Source organism: Misgurnus anguillicaudatus, chromosome 20 (assembly GCF_027580225.2).
Source record: "Misgurnus anguillicaudatus chromosome 20, ASM2758022v2, whole genome shotgun sequence".
Classification (NCBI taxonomy): Eukaryota; Metazoa; Chordata; class Actinopteri; order Cypriniformes; family Cobitidae; genus Misgurnus; species Misgurnus anguillicaudatus.
Window position 1 is genome coordinate 177,675 of NC_073356.2, and position 16,989 is coordinate 194,663.

The 16,989-nt window shown below is 38.4% G+C and overlaps 1 long non-coding RNA gene across 1 annotated transcript; it reads left to right on the top strand.

The window, feature by feature from the left end:
- The first annotated feature begins 630 nt into the window (after nucleotides 1–630).
- LOC141351357 (uncharacterized) lies at nucleotides 631–10,875 on the top strand. The gene is made up of 3 exons (XR_012359587.1): nucleotides 631–8,897; nucleotides 9,662–9,997; nucleotides 10,121–10,875. It is a non-coding gene; the product is annotated as an uncharacterized lncRNA (long non-coding RNA).
- Nucleotides 10,876–16,989: the final 6,114 nt, after the last annotated feature.

A 16,989-nucleotide genomic window follows, 5' to 3' on the forward strand; every position in this document is an offset into this window, starting at 1 on the left:
ATCGAATGTTAGCAACTTTTAATCTTGTTTGTGCTGTTTTAGATATTATGGTTAATGTTGTTTATTTGAAAAATGTAAACATTTAAGTGTTCTATTTATTATTTTATATTATATTTAAATGTTATTCTATTTACTCTATTTCATTCAAATTATATGTAGGCTGTTGTTTGTGCCTCTTAAACTCTGGTGTCAATTAAAAATGTTTCTTTGATGGTCAGTGAAAATAACTTTATCAGTCTTTTTCTTCAGCAAGTTCATCAGTGTGTGTTCGTTGCACTGCACTGCTATTCAGTTCAGTCAGTGGTATCATATTTTTCCTGTTAGACATCAAACATGGAACTCAAATCAAGATCTCAAGGGGGCAGTTTCCCTGACAGAAATTAAACTAGTCATGGACTAAAATAAAAGTAGGCTAAGAGCTGTCCAATACACATCTTAAAATACACCAGTGCCCTTTGTTTTGCCTCAAAATGCACACAAATAATGTTTTTAGTAAGGCATGTTTGAAAAATTGGTTATGTTTTCTAATTAAACTAAGGCAGAGTCCTGGCTTAAGATAATCCCTGTCCGGGACCACCCCAAGGTCTTTTTTTGTAGGCTACATGTTGCCACATAAGAACGTACTCAGGACCAGCAGCGTAAAAAAGATCATTAACATTCAGTATACATAGAATAATTAAAAAACATAATTTAAAAGACAAAATAAAAAAATAACATAGTAGATATAATATGTACAGTATAGCTATAAGGTAGTCATTTCTTTTCTTTAGGCCTTACTTCGGTCAAATGGGCCCCCGACCAAATTGTGCTTAGGGCCCCCGAAGGTCTAGGGCCGGCTCTGTGAATCAGTACATGATGGTGGAAAGTGTAAGCTTTGTCCTTATCCCAGTTGCGCTTTGTATGAAACACGTTGTGCTCGGCCAAGTGCCAGCGGTTATGTGTTGCCCTAATTTGGTTTTGCTGCTTATACACGCAAAATCAGTAAGGACAGCGAGCCCTTTCTACAAGACGCCCTCTTTACGCAGCGCCTGTAATGGTGTGAAGCAATGACTACGACCCGGTGCACTGTCACGTGTCGAACGTTCTATCTTTGCAGCAGTGAGCAGATGAAGGAAAAGTGGGCTGTCTACCCCAAAGGTTTTTCATCATTTCATGCTGGTGCCTTGGGTGCGCAGTGGCCAGGCACAATTAATTCTCTTAAGTGAGAGAAGTGGCCAATCATTTGCATATTTTAGTGACGTCATGGGCTGTATATGCCCTTAAGGGACTATGTGCCAAAACCAACCTCAGCGCAGTTAGAGCATAGATGGTTGCATTCTACCTTCCCATCTAGCTGATGTGAGCTGTGCCGGTAGGGGTGTTATACATTCATCTAAGCACTCCGCTCTGACATTACTGTTAGAGCAACTCTTTATGCTTCAGAGATGGGCTGTGGCATTCGTTAACGATCGCTGTGACCTGCCCAGCTCATTCTAAGAAATTTCCCTGCTCCACCTAAGCAGTCAGCTGCTGGGATCCAGCTGGGTTCACTGGATCATTAGGTGCTAATGAGGGCAGCACATTACTGCCACACTGGCATAGCGGTGTTATTCTAATTCGGCAGTCGCACTATCCGACGCCCATTCATAGTTTGTACTGGATTTCCAGTACAGCTTATGTATTAATATGGAGCCGCGTTTTCGCTTCTTCCTTGTACTTTCATGCTAGCTATCTTGGCCATCGTGCATCATATGTTAATACCAGCAAATACTCTGCGCGGATATGCTTGCTACCGCCCACATTGGGTCGGCCTAGCCGTTGCTGTTGTAATGTTACAGGTTGCTTATCTGGTGTAGGGCTGCAATAAGACCTACATGCAGCCTGTGACTGTATGCATTCTGTTCTGTATAAGCTTTTGATTGAGTCCCTAGAGACTCAGGCATCCAATCTACTGTGCGTTGGCTTACACAGACTGGGCGGGGATTGTGCACCGACTCAGCTAAGCATTGCGGCGCACAGACTTGAGTAAGCTTCACTGGAGCTGCTCTTCGCTGTTCTCACGGCGTGTTTGAATACATACCCCATAGCGTCAGCGGACGCAATGTCGAGTGACCGCTCTGGAAAGGTAACGTCTCAGTTACTATCGTAACCTCGGTTCCCTGAGAGACGGGAACGAGACATTGCGTAAGCCGCCGTGTCACTGCTCAGATCAGCTCTACTGCTCATTCAATAGAAAGAATCTGAGTATTTTGCCGCCTAAACAGGCTATATAGTAGCGGAAGTCCCGCCCCTATAAGGCTGTCATGGGCGGCATTGGCCAGAACACTGGCGTTGTTCAATAAAAGCTTCAGAAACCGGAAGAGGGAGGAGTTTCACATAGCGTCAGCGGACGCAATGTCTCGTTCCCGTCTCTTAGGGAACCGAGGTTACGATAGTAACCGAGATGATTTCTTGTCATGATGATGTCTAAACTCCCCGCCAAGGATGTAGTCCCTATTAGCAACTTGTCAGCAACCACCGTTTTTAAGGCACAATAAAGTTTTACAAAATCACAAGCAGATTATAACTGGTGTATTTTATGTCATAGAACAAAAAGTGAAAATATTTAGAGGCTTTGTTAACCACAGACCTTATTTCAGGCGATTTAGCAAAAACACATTCAAAAAACCCATAGACTTCAGGGCGAGGGAACCGGTAGTGCTAAAATGCTAACTCACTTCCGCGTTTTAGCCTACAAAGTGACGCCATTACTTCGGCACTCTATAAACTTTCATTTATGCTTCTTCTTCTTCTTTTTCAGGTGTTGTATGGCGGTTTGGCAAACCAACGGCCACCTACTGATCTGGAGTGTGAGTGAACAGATTTGGAATAAAGAAATGCATATAAAAGGGAAATTAAAACCTGAATTCTATCTATTTTTCTTTTATTTTTTAAAGATATTTAAATAATAATTCTTGAATTCTTGATTGCTTACACTCGTTTTCTAACAGTACTTTCAAAGAAATATTGTCAAGTGTCAACTCCCATCCATCCTAATTAATTGGAATATGTCCCTGCAGAACATTTTATGAAGAATATGCATTACTGTTTCTAATTCTTCAAACTTGTCACAGCCTCCCGATTCATGTTTACCTATTTTGAACTCACTGTAGTTTAATGTCCAATCTTGACATCATGACATCATTCATTCTATTTCCAAATACTTTCCTCTCATTACCAACATTCTCCTGTATCTGAAAGAGATTTCTTCCTTTAGACCCACTCTTCCATAATTTTTTACTTCAAATGAAATCACTTTTTGAATTCAGCTTTACCTTAATATTTGTGTATGATTTAATACTTTCGTTGCTAGCAAATCTACTACTTAATTTTCATCCACACCAACATGAGGAGGTACCCAAAGGAAATTGACCTCTATCCTTAGGTGCATAATTCTAAACAGACTTTGTAAGATTTAAATTAAATCTTGCCTTGCTTCAGATTTTCCACTGTTTAGACTAGTGAGAGCAGCCAGTTCTTTCTGGTTGGACTTCTTCGATACCACTGTAGGGCTATTATGATAGCTAACTGACAGTCTGATAGTATTTTTGCAATGTTTGTCTTAAAAGCAGGGATATATACTGCTGCTGCAGTTCTTTCAGACTCTGGATCCTTAGAACCATCAGTAAATACCTGTAGTACAGCATAGTACTCTTGTGTAATATACTGTTGAACTACTAATTCAGTTGGTACATTCATTTCAGGAATATTCACAATTTTTAAAATGTGTAAATTTATTAAAGGCATATGAAACAACTAAGGGAGAATTGCTGGTATAGCAACAGAAGGAGCAGTTTCATGCTCTTTCAACTCCGAATTGTTCACCTCTTTCCTTACTACCCTACCAAAGCTTGTTATTTCTTTGTATTCATATTCCCAACAGTCTTTCAAAAGCGATTTAACTGGATGATTTTCCAGATGTCTCTCTATACCATCCCAGCTAACAATTTTACGTTATAAAAACGTTCCTGTAACGTCTTACAAAAGTTTAGAAAACGTTTATTTTTTTTGCATTCTTAGAACGTTAAAAGCGTCCAGTCTTTTAGACGTGGTATTAATGTTAAAGTTTGGTGTTAAGTTATGGGAATAATGCTGGTCTATGCTGGTTTGATGCTGGTTTAGCTGGTGGTCACCAGCATACCAGCACCAAAACACAACATATGCTGGTCTTGCTGGTATGACCAGCATGGGATGCTGGTGCTAAGGCTGGTTTGGTTCTGGTTTAGCTGGTGCTAATGCTGGTTTGGTCCTGGTTTAGCTGGTGCTAATGCTGGTTTAGCTGGTGCTAATGCTGGTGCTGATGCTGGTTTAGCTGGTGTTCACTAGCAAACCAGCACCAAAACACAACATATGCTGGTATGCTGTTTTTTCAGCAGGGCTATAGTACTATAGTAGGGCTATATGTGGTAGCTGTGTTGAAAAAGTTGGTAAGTCAACTTTTTAAAATAACTTTCTCTGTCTGTGTTGCTCCACTGCTGATTCTTGCTGTACTTCCATTGCCAAACTGCGCACGCATACGTTGCCACGTCATCTTTGTGTACAAACAGTAAAAGGGTCTATACAAGGGTAGCTAGCACTGGACAGTGTGTGTGAGAGAATTTTAAATGAGGCAGAGATGATGAGGTGTGCCAGGTGAGGATCTGATGAGTGAGAAAACAGCTTGTGTGACAGTGTGTGACTAGGGTGGCCATTCGTGCCAGTTCCGCCGGACACGTCCCGAACACGTTTTCAGTTCGAGTATGCCTGTACTGCTTGATTTTGAAATAACAATGTCTACTGAAGTTCAAATGGGTTGGATAAACTACAAAGTGAGGAAATATATTCCACAACCACTAAGGTGCTTTAAATGTCAAAGAATGGGGCATACAGCACAACAGTGTAAATGGAGACAAAGATGTGCAAAATGTGGAGGAGAACATGACTACATGACTATGGTAAATGTAAAATGGATGCTAAGCTACAATGCTGCAATTGTGGACGTGAGCATAGTGCTGCATTTGCTGGATGTGTGATACAGAAACAAGCTAAAGAAGTACAAAGATAAAAGGTTATGAATAAGGTGACATATGCGGAGGCATTAAAGGGTATTGGCAACTATGAAAATAAAAAACATAGACCAAAAGAATATCAGAAAAACGTAAATGACAGTACAAGGTACCCACAGCAGCCATGCAATCATAAGTGTAAAGTTGTGGAGAACACCTTGATTGTGGAAAAGAAAAGTTTTATTGCTTTTATATGCAAAGTTGTTAATGTTGCCACCCAAACCTGATATTGTTTGTATTCAAGAAACTTGGTTTCGACCTCATCTTGATTTTATTATACCTGGATATGAGTCTGTTAGGTTTGATAGAGGTGGAAACCAGGGTGGGGGCGGTGCAACATTTGTAAGGGATGGGATATCACTTAAAAGAACACTCTTAAAATTGATGTGTTCAAATTTTACACAAAATATGTGTAAAAGGATTCCAACACATTTTTGTGTTAGAACTGACACATAATGTGTAAATATTATGCTTAACTGCTTACACAATGAATGTGTAAAACACGTTTACCAGCACACCATAAAATAAAATGCATAATTATTGTAATTTAATGACGTTTTATATGTAAACGAAGTAGCAAAATAAAATATATCTACTGTTAACCAAAATATATCTACTGTTAACCATTACTACCACATAACAGCCAGTGGGGATTTTCATAAGGACTTGCCGAGATCAAGCTGCGTTGGGCGGGGTACATGAGCGCTGAGTATCCGGTGGTTGTTTGGATCAGAACTCCGAAAGAGTCGGAGCAGATTTTTTAATAAACGCTATCTTTATTTACCCGACCGCACATTTGATCTTTTTATACATACATTCTCGCCTAAATAGCTTTTGAATATACATTTTGTGACACAATAAGAGTAACATTTCAAACATTATGCAGGCGTTCTCTTCCATTGGTGGCTGTCGTAATTCACACGAGTCAGCTGATGACGTTTCACATGGACAGATAACTACGCATTGTTGTATATTTTATTTTTTTCCGTGTGTTATTATTATTTTATTAATATGAAATTCATGAACATTATTATTGAGCCTTGGCAGTCTATTTTGTATTTGTAGATACTTATTATTGAACCGAATCGCTACAAACATAATATGTCGGATTACAAGTTGCACATAGATGGCTGCACTGTGGTGCCATCTTCCACGGTTAGGAACTTAGGTGTGATGTTCGACCGCAACTTATCCTTCAATAGTCATATCCCAACGTCTGCCGCACAGCATTCTTCCATATTAGAAATATCTCGAAAATACGCCATATACTGTCTACATCTGACGCAGAGAAGTTTATCCATGCTTTTATGACCTCTAGAATAGACTATTGTAACTCGCTACTCGGAGGATGCCATGCAAATCAAGTAAACAAGCTTCAGCTAGTTCAAAACGCTTCCGCAAGGGTACTTACTCGATCTAAAAAGTACGACCACATAAGCCCAATTCTGGCATCTTTACACTGGCTACCAGTTAAATATCGCATACAATTTAAAATATCACTAATCACCTACAAAGCTTTAAATGGCCTAGCACCCTCATATCTTAGAGAATTACTATCAGAATACAATCCATCACGCACACTACGGTCGCAAAATTCTGGTCTCTTGATTATCCCTAGACTATCAAAAGTGTCTTAAAGTGGAAGGTCATTTTCCTACCCCTAAGCTCTGGAATGATTTACCAACCGATGTCCGAGAATCAGACACAGTCGATAATTTTAAATCTAGACTTAAAACTTTTCTCTTCAACAAAGCATTCGCATAATTTGTCTAGTAAAAGTACTTAACTCGAAATAGTTATTTGTACGGAACAAAGCACTCGCGGTCATAACACAGACCAACCAAATAAATAAATAAAAACCTTATCTTAACCTATAGTCGGATTGCGATTTTGGAACTTTCGTGTTCTTGTGAATACTATGCCATACAAACCCGTTTGCCACTGAACCTGCATTAACGACGACAGTGGGGCCTCCAGCCTTAGTCAAACGGGTTGGCACGTAGGGTTGGGTTGTGATTTTGGTGCTGTCTTTGTATTGCGAATAGTATGCCATACAGACCCGTTTGCCACTGAACCTGCATTAACGACGACAGTGGGGCTTTTGGCCTTAGTCAAACGGGTTGGCACGTATGGTTGGGTTGTGATTTTGGCGCTTTCTTTCTATTGCGAATAGTATGCCATACAGACCCGTTTGCCACTGAACCTGCATTAACGACGACAGTGGGGCTTCCGGCCTTAGTCAAACGGGTTGGCACGTATGGTCGGGGTGCGATTTGGCGCTTTCATGTGTCTTGTGAATAGTATGCCATACAGACCCGTTTGCCACTGAACCTGCATTAACGACGACAGTAGGGCCTCCAGCCTTAGTCAAACGGGTTGACACGTATGGTCAGGTTGCGATGTTGGCGTTTTCTCGTGATCTTGTAAATAGTATGCAATATAGACCCGTTTGCCACTGAACCTGCATTAACGACGACAGTGGGGTTACAGGCCTTAGTCAAACGGGTCGACAGGTTTCATTTTCTCTTAAAAATCGGAAGGTGACCCTTAGTTACCATATATACCGTCGCAGTGGGCCCCCAATTTGCAAAATCCTCAACTGTGGATAATATAATTATGCCGCAATAGTTAGTGGGTCTGAAACTAAGCTGATTAAACCACATCACTGTGTGACACTTGCATTACATGTGAACGGCCCCTACGCTAATATGATTTTGTTTTTCTCTCCCTGTCTCGTCCTCGACCCTGAGGACAATGGGACAAACAGACCCAGTTCCAGTAGATGTGAAAGTCGGCACACCTCTGATCTACTGGTCGTCCTTCAATGTGATGCCCAGCTGATGCCTGACCAACGACCACCAGCAGGACCCGCTTAATATCCGCTTAATCTCTGCTTAATCTCCACTTAATCTCCGCTTAATCTCCTTATCCGTTTATATGTGTATATACATGTATATCTCCGAAGGGTTTTTCCCTCCTAGGACTTTTCATTTTTTATTTCCTCGGCTAAACAACCCGGGGTTTTTTGGGTTTTTTTCTCCTAGGGGGTTTTTACCCCGGGGAGGTAGCCTGCTTGGGCTTAACTTAGCTTCTTCTCCTAGACGTTACATTAGTTATACGCTCGCTCATAATGTCGAGTCATAGCCGCAGCAAATTTGACTGCTTATGCTATTGTGTATTACGTTGTGCTATCTGTAGTTTTTCTGTGTTTTTACTGCTTCTATTAATGTAAAGCTGCTTTGAAACTGTAACGTGTTCCCTGTGTCCCTGTGTTTTGTGATACTTGTGTTTTGATTTATACTCATGTCTCTGTGTACCTGTGTTTACTTGTGTGCATGTATACCCTTGTTCCTAGTGTAGCTCCCTGTGTTAATTAGTGTCTCCGCCCCCTTGTTTGTAACCATGGATATTCATTGTGATCATGCTTCTCCCCTTTTGTGTTGTCCTAGTTACTGATTGTTTCTGCTCTGTCATTGGTCTTGGTCATTCATATATACCCTGCTCGTTCATTCTGTGTTTGTGGTTTGTTGTATGATGTCGCCAGTCCCTTGTGTTCCCATGGTTTATGTTTTGCCTTGTTTTCACCTTTATTTTTGAATAAACTGCATTTGGATCCGCATCTTGCCTCATCGTCTTGTCTCACCTGGTCTCAGCCGTGACAGAAACAATTGAGTATTGTGAAAAGCGCTATATAAATAAAATTGAATTGAAAAAAAATTGTTTTATTGAGGAGAAAAAACAGACAAGAACGCATATTGTTGCGCCTGCGCTGTGACGTTCTTTATTCAACCGCATTTCCAGTCGAGAGGTCAAGAATGTTCCTGTCTGCATCAGGTAAGAATTTAAATAAAAAATTACAGTTATAATATAATATCTATTTATCATATAGTGTAAGAAGCGTTCGCATTAATTGTGCAGGAGACTGTTAATTTAAACTTTATTGTGGTAACGTTAAATGCGCGCTCGTTTTGCAAAGTTACGTTTGGAGATTCATGTTAACAGTCATTGTTTAATGAAAGGCACATTGGACTACGGGTTAGTATGTGTGACACTTGCAGCACTTTAACGTAAATCTTAAAAACCGTGTCCTAAATAGATGTGACATGTGGTAACGGGTTTCTTTTCAGTTTATGTTCTGACATTAAGGACGGGATATTATAAATTATGCCTTTCGATTATCACGACGCCTCGTCGCGTTTGGTTAAGCACATGGTGGAACAGTATGAATGTCACTTTACCTAACGTACTGTACACCTGTAAGCGGCATGACGAGACAAAAGACGGTAAAACTCATTATTAATCGGTGATGCTGTACATGCACCGCCACATTTTATAATAATGTTTTTTTTTCCGTGTCGTGCCCCTCGCATTCAATATCAAGTTAGACATTACGCAATTACTGGGAGAGTAACTGTTAGTGGTCTAATGGTAAGGCTGAAGTGCTACGTAGTGAATAAAATGGGTGTAGTTTTGTGCTAACTTACTAGATGTAAAGTGGGGTTTTTTTTGCACTATTGAGTTATAAATACTTCCCAGTAATACTTAACTAGATGTAAATCACAATTCTTGTGTCAATGTTTGTTTGTAATCTTTTTCAGCTATCCACTGCCACTCGCAAAGGAGATTGTGTTGTTGGATTATGGTATCATTTGGTCAAAATGAGGGACGTGTACTGTAAGGATGCTTTTACATGCTTCATTTATGTGTATGAAATTACTTACTTGACAATGTGTATAACTGTACTTGACTCTAACTTAGAACTATTTTTGCATTGATCATGATAGGAGCTTTTTTTTTTTTGATGGGCCATCACACAGTGGATTTACAAAAATGAGACTACAGAACATCAGACGGAAGCTTCAACACGTGAGAGGACATCACCAATAAAGAATGCCATTGACCAAACCTTCAGTCATCAAAGGAGATGGATACAGGTAATGACAAAATCACCAACTGTTGGTGAAATCTTTAAGGAATATCCCCAATGTCTGGACATGCCAGTCTTTGTATGTGTTTCATCATATCAATATTAATATTTCTTATTAAATTTACTGAAGGTGGACATCGAGTTTTCCAGTTTATCAGGAAATGGGAGGTGACAATTATTGAGAAACTCAGGGAAATAGCATCTTTAGGGAAGAAAATGGACATCAGACATTCATTGACGAAAGCTGACAGTCAACATAATGGTATGATTTCCTGTCTCTGTTCCAAATTTTTTGTAAGATATAAAAGTAATCCTTTTTAAATAATTTTTTCTCATAATTTATATTTTGCATGTGACCTGCATGTTTACCACACCCAGATGAGCTGTGTTACACTCGTTCTGCTGTGTGAATTCTGTTGTCTTTGTGACTAAAAACTTTATATAAAATAAGTAATTTTAATGCAACAACATTTTCTAATGATGTATATTGTTTCATTTCTGTAGGCTGGTACCAGCGTGACCTCTGCTTACTAAATGATGAAAAGGTGTCTAAAATCAGCTCAGCCCAAGTTTTCCAGCGGTTCTTCAGGACATAGAGGCAACTATGTAATTGTCGCAATGAATGATTCTCTTGCCTTTCCACTTGATGTTGACAATCTGACCTGTGCAGTAGACAGACTTTTCAAATTTAGCTAAGTAACCTTAAGTATCCCTGCCAACTGTCTTCAGTTTTTTTTGTATGAATATGATCTACCCTTGTCCCAGTCCTCTTGCAAACGATCCAAGGCAATGGAGTTTCAAAATGGACCGCAAAATTGCAGTCTGTTTTAAACAATGCATGCACTGTGTGGCGGTTTCCCGGACAGGGATTAGACTAGTCCTAGCCTAAAACACCCCCAAGAGCTGTCCAAACCGATAACAACTTGCACTGACATATCTCCAAATACATCAGTGCCCTTTGTTTTGCCTCAAAATGCACACAGGTAATGTTTTTAGTAAGGCATGTTTGTTAAAACCAGATATATTTCCTAATTAGGCCTAGTCCTGGATTAAGATATCCCTGTCTGGGAAACCACCCCTAAATATTTTGTGATGGAAATTTCTTTGAATACACTTGTCAAGTTCATTTGAAGTATTTTTGTTAATGTAAAATAATGTGTTAATGTTTCAGGACAATGTAAGAATTTTTGATAACGTGCATGTTGAAAACGATTTCAGACATTGTTTCAACATGTTTAACACATGTGCTTTTAAATTCAATGAATTATTTTATAAATGGTGTTTTAAAATGTATGAATGTAATGTATGTTTGAAGTGATTATACTTGCACTTACATTTATTTAAATTAGCATACATCTAGCAACATACAGTACTAGCATATTTTCATGCTAGCATTAATTGTCAAATATCTGTTCTTTTACAAATAAATCGTTTGTGAACAATATTTAAAGTCGGAGTCCACGATGTTTGAAAAACGGTTTGGAAAAGGAGACGGGCCGACTACCAAAACACACTTATAGCCAATCAAATCAAATCAAATGCCGGGTTGCGTATGTGTGGGGCGGGTCTATCAACAGAAGGTCCAGATACTATTGGGGTAGGGGCGTGTTTGTTTAGGTGATTTCAAATATCAACATTGGCTGTCAAACATCATGGAGTCCGCCTTTAATAGTTGTCTGCTTGATTTCATTATTTAAAGTTTACAAATCGTATGTTTTTTTTCTTTTATATTAAAACTAAACAATTGCTGGGTAACACACAGTTGTGTTAAATTAATAGAAAGTTACACATTAATGTGTTTACTGAAGCAACACATTTTTTGTGTTGCATTTTATAACACATATTCTGTGTTTAATTTAACTCAACATGTGTTGTCCCTGCGCACACTCAGAACATGTGTAAAAAATAACACATGTTGTGTTGTTTTTAACACATTTGTTTTAAGAGTGAATAAAAACTCCAATAGAAACAGAATGTGTGATTATCAAAGTTTATAAATCATATGGGAACTTGGTAGTAGTGAACTTCTATAACCCATGTAAATCATTAAGCCTATATAGTAGAGGACATAGTTAGGAGACAAGGGAAAGAAAAGAGATATGGTGTGGAGACTTCAATGCACACAGTAGTCTTTGGGGAAGTAAGCACACTGATAAAAATTGAGAAGTAGTGGAAGAATTGATGGATATTAGGCAGCTAGTTTGTCTAAATAATGGAAATGGTACAAGAATTGACACACTGTCTTGTATTGATCTCACTTTAGTCTCTAATAATCTGGCAAATTCCTGTGAGTGGAATATTAAAGACAGTACAAGTATTGGGAGCGATCATTTTCCAATAATATGCTCTATAAATGTTGAAATAGATATCCAAGAAAGGCCTCGGCATAAGAAGTGGGATTTTACAAAAGCTGACTGGCAAAAATTTAACAAAATAAGTTGTGAATCAACTGAATTGGTTTTAACGAAGGGTGATATTGAGGAATGTGCATCTAAAGTTTCACATTTAATATTAAATGCAGCCGTGAATAGCATACCACTCAAGATAGTTGGAGGAAAAAGGAAAATGGTCCCATGGTGGAATGATAAATGTACAGAAATTATAAAAGAACGAAATAATGCTCTGAGAATATTAAGAAACAACTTGAACCAAGAAAATCTTATTAATTATGAAAGAAAAAAGGCTCAAGCTCGAAGAGAAATAAAGAATAGTAAACGAAATGCATGGAGGAGTTACTGTTCAACTATTGGGACAGAAGTTTAAATAGGAGAAATATGGTCAATGATGAAGAAAATGAGTGGGAGTAAAGTGTATGTTAAAATACCAGTATTGGAGGACGAAGAATAACAGATAAAGAAAAGGCAAATATGTTAGGAAAGAAGTTTGCCAGTGTGCATAGTGGGGATCATTTAGACAATATTCATAGACAAAATAAAGAAAATATTTTGAATGAAAATAGTGATGTGCTTATTAAAAAAGATAACATGGAAAATACTATGGATGAAGATATTAATATGAATGAATTAATTATGGTTTTAAATGGTTTTAAAAATACTGCTACAGTAGAAGATTAATTGAGTTATGTCATGTTTAAAAAATTACCGGAAAAAGTATTAGAGATAATATTGTACCTATTTAATAAGATTTGGAAAGAAGGTAAAATGCCAAAAAATTGGAAGAGTGCATTAATACTGCCATTTAAAAAACCTGGAAAGGATCCTAACAATGCTGGCAATTACAGACCCATTGCCCTAACATCCCACCTATGCAAGTGGATGGAAAAGATATTAGTCAGGAGACTTAATTATTTCCTTGAACACAGAGGTTTATTTGCATTATACCAAAGTGGTTTCAGAAAAGGATGTTCTACAATGGATGCTGTTGTAAAAGTAAGCAATGAAATAGAGAAAACATTTAAAATGAAACAATGAATGAATATTGTAGTCTTTGATATTGAAAAGGCTTACGACTCTATGTGGAGGGAAGGATTTTTGATTAAATTAAAAAAAATGGAATAAAAGGTTGATTCTACAATTGGGTTTTAGATTTTTTTATCAGAAAGAAAATTTATAGTTAAAGTGGGATCAGAAGTGTCTGAAGAATATGAAATTACTAATGGAATTCCACAAGGAAGCGTTATAAGTCCAGTTTTATTTTATGTAATGATTAATGATATTTTTATGATTTGGATATAAGAGTTGGGTCAGCTCTGTATGCAGACGATGGGGCCATTTTGGGTAAGAGAACGGGATCCTAGGTGTAATATTTATAATTAAAGATGCAATTAAAAAAGTAGAACAATGGTCATATAATTGGGGCTTTAAGCTCTCTTCAAGCAAATCTTGTTATATGTTATTTACCAGGAAGAAGGGGATAGATAAACAGAACTTGAGTTATATGGCCATAATATGGAAACAGTATATCTTTTAAATATATGGGTATGTGGTTAGATCAAAAAGGTACATGGAGAGTACATATGGAAAAGGTATAATCAAAATGTAAAAAAGTTATAAATCTGATGAGGGCATTAGCTGGGAAAGAATGGGGAGAAGATAAACAATCACTGATGTATATTTATAGGGCTTTAATGAGGTCAACAATAGATTATGGATGTTTTGTATATGGAGCAGCAGCTAAAACACATTTAATGAAATTGGATAGGGTTATTAACAAAGCTTTGAGAATTTGTTCTGGGGCTATGAGATCAACACCAACTATGGAATCCAGGTAGAAGTAGGAGATGTGCCCTCAGACTTAAGAAGAACTCATGTTTACATACTGGTGTCAATTACATGGATGTGGTAATGAAAACCCTACCAATAGTGTTATTAAGGAATGTTGGGAATATAATTATTTTAAAGGTAAAGGATTTGGATGGGTAACAAAGGCTAAATCAGAAGAATATAGAATAGATAATATTTGTTTTAATAATCCTACTCCTATTAGTAATACTCCCATTTGGTTGTTAATATAAAGTTGTTAATGGACGAAATAGAAAAGAGGAGTCTGTTTTAACCAGACTGAGGTTTGACCATACAGGATTAAATAAAACATTATTTTTATTAGGTAAAACTAAATCAGATGAATGTACAGAATGTAAAACTACAGAAAATGGAATCTTGAAGGTGCTTTTGGAACAACAGGAGAAGGGATTAAAGATACTCAGGATGCTGTCGTGGAATATCTGAAGAATATAGGGATCATAGTTGCAATCTGCCATAAAACGAAAAAGAAGAAGAAGGTGTGCCAGGTGATCGTGATTAGTAATCGGGTGATTTTGATTTGGTGAAGTGAGTGAGGGAAGAACCTGGCCATCAGTTACATCACTCATATAAACAATGTTTTTTTATATATATTTTTTAAAACAACATTCCTTTCACTTAAATATTCTCAAGTTTTTGTATGTAAATGTTATTGTTATTACAACCCCAAAACAGAAAAAGTTGGGACACAGTAGAAATTGTGAGTAAAAAAGGAATGGACTAATTTTCAAATCTCATAAACTTATTTTATTCACAGTAGAATATAGATAACATATCAAATGTTGAAAGTAAGATATTTTGAAATGTCATGCCAAATATTGGCTCATTTTGGATTTCATGCACATTCCAAAAAAAGTTGGGACAGGTAGCAATAAGAGGCCGGAAAAGTTGAATGTACATATAAAGAACAGTTGAAAACCAATTTGCAACTTATTAGGTCAATTGGCAACATGATTGGGTATAAAAAGAGCCTCTCAGAGTGGCAGTGTCTCTCAGAGGTCAAGATGGGCAGAGAATCACCAATTCCCCAAATGCTGCAGCGAAAAATAGTTTTCTGAGTTTCTCAGAGAAAAATTGCAAAGAGATTGAAGTTATAATCATCTACAGTGCATAATACCATTCAAAGATTCAGGGAATCTGGAACAATCTCTGTGCGTAAGGGTCAAGGCCGGAAAACCATACCGGATGCCAGTGATCTTCGGGCTCTTAGACGGCACTGCATCATATACAGGAATGCTACTGTAATGGAAATCACAACATGGGCTCTGGAATACTTCCAGAAAACATTGTCAGTGAACACAATCCACCGTGCCATTCACCGTTGCCAGCTAAAACTCTGTAGGTCAAAAAAGAAGCCATATCTAAACATGATCCAGAAGCACAGGCGTTTTCCCTGGGCAAGGCTCATATAAAATGGACTTTGGCAAAGTGGAAAACTGTTCTGTGGTCCAACGAATCAAAATGTGAAGTTCTTTTTGAAATACTGGGATGCCATTTCATCCGGACTAAAGAGGACAATGACAACCCAAGTTGTTATTAGCGCTAAGTTCAGAAGCCTGCATCTCAGATGGTTTGGGGTTGCATGAGTATGTGTGGCATGGGCAGCTTACACATCTGGAAAGGCACCATCAATGCTGAAAGGTTTATCCAAGTTCTAGATACATATGATCCAATTCAGACATCGTCTCTTTCAGGGAAGACCTTGCATTTTCCAACATGACAATGCTAGACCACATACTGCATCAATTACAACATTAAGACTGTGTAGAAGGAGGATCTGAGTACTGAAATGGCCAGCCTGCAGTCCAGATCTTTCACCCATAGAAAACATTTGGTGCATCATAAAGAGGAAGATGCGACAAAGAAGACCTAAGACAGTTGAGCAACTAGAATTTTGTATTAGACAAGAATAGGACAACATTCCTATTCCTAAACATTGGTCCTCCTCCAGCTGTTCCTTATATGTACATTTAACTTTTCTGGCCTCTTATTGCTACCTGTCCCAACTTTTTTTGGAATGTGTAGCTCTCATGAAATCCAAAATGAGCCAATATTTGGCATGACATTTCAAAATGTATCTGTCACACGGTGACGATCTTTCCAGGGGCGGAACCGAAATTAGGAGAGTTTGGTTCCGCCCGGAAGTGTTTCCGCCCGGACAGGAAAAGACGAACACCGGAACTTCCGGAAAGCGCCGCGAGACGGAAAATCAGCGAATTAAACACAGGTGTGTCTAGTTAACACTAGCGACTGATGATTGGAAAAAACAATGGGCCGGGGAGTATAAAGGATCATCTAAAACCACAGTTTGTGTTCAGTTGTTGGGCTCGTTTTGGTGCTGTTTGGTGCGCTTGTTGTTGGGCTGTTTTCCTCTCAGGTTGAAGCTGGTGTGGCTGTGTGGGACGAAGAAAACCATAGTGGCTGGAAGACGATTGGAGGTTACTGGAAACTGAAACGAAATAAAAGGAGAAGCGGAGTTTAGCGTGAGTGTTTGCTATACTGAGGATATTGTGGCATAAGTGAAATTGCTGTGTAACCCTGTTGGGGGACGAAACGCCTCGTTCTGTGTGGCTGGAAGTAATCGCCTGTGTGGATCAAAGAGGAGAACATTAGAGAAGATCTTACAGTAATTGTGAGTATGAAACATTGAGTTTGGGACACGCTGTATACTAACCTGTTTTGTAGCAAACGACTCCGGGAAAAATAGGACGGCCCTACCCCTGAACAGTGTGGTGGG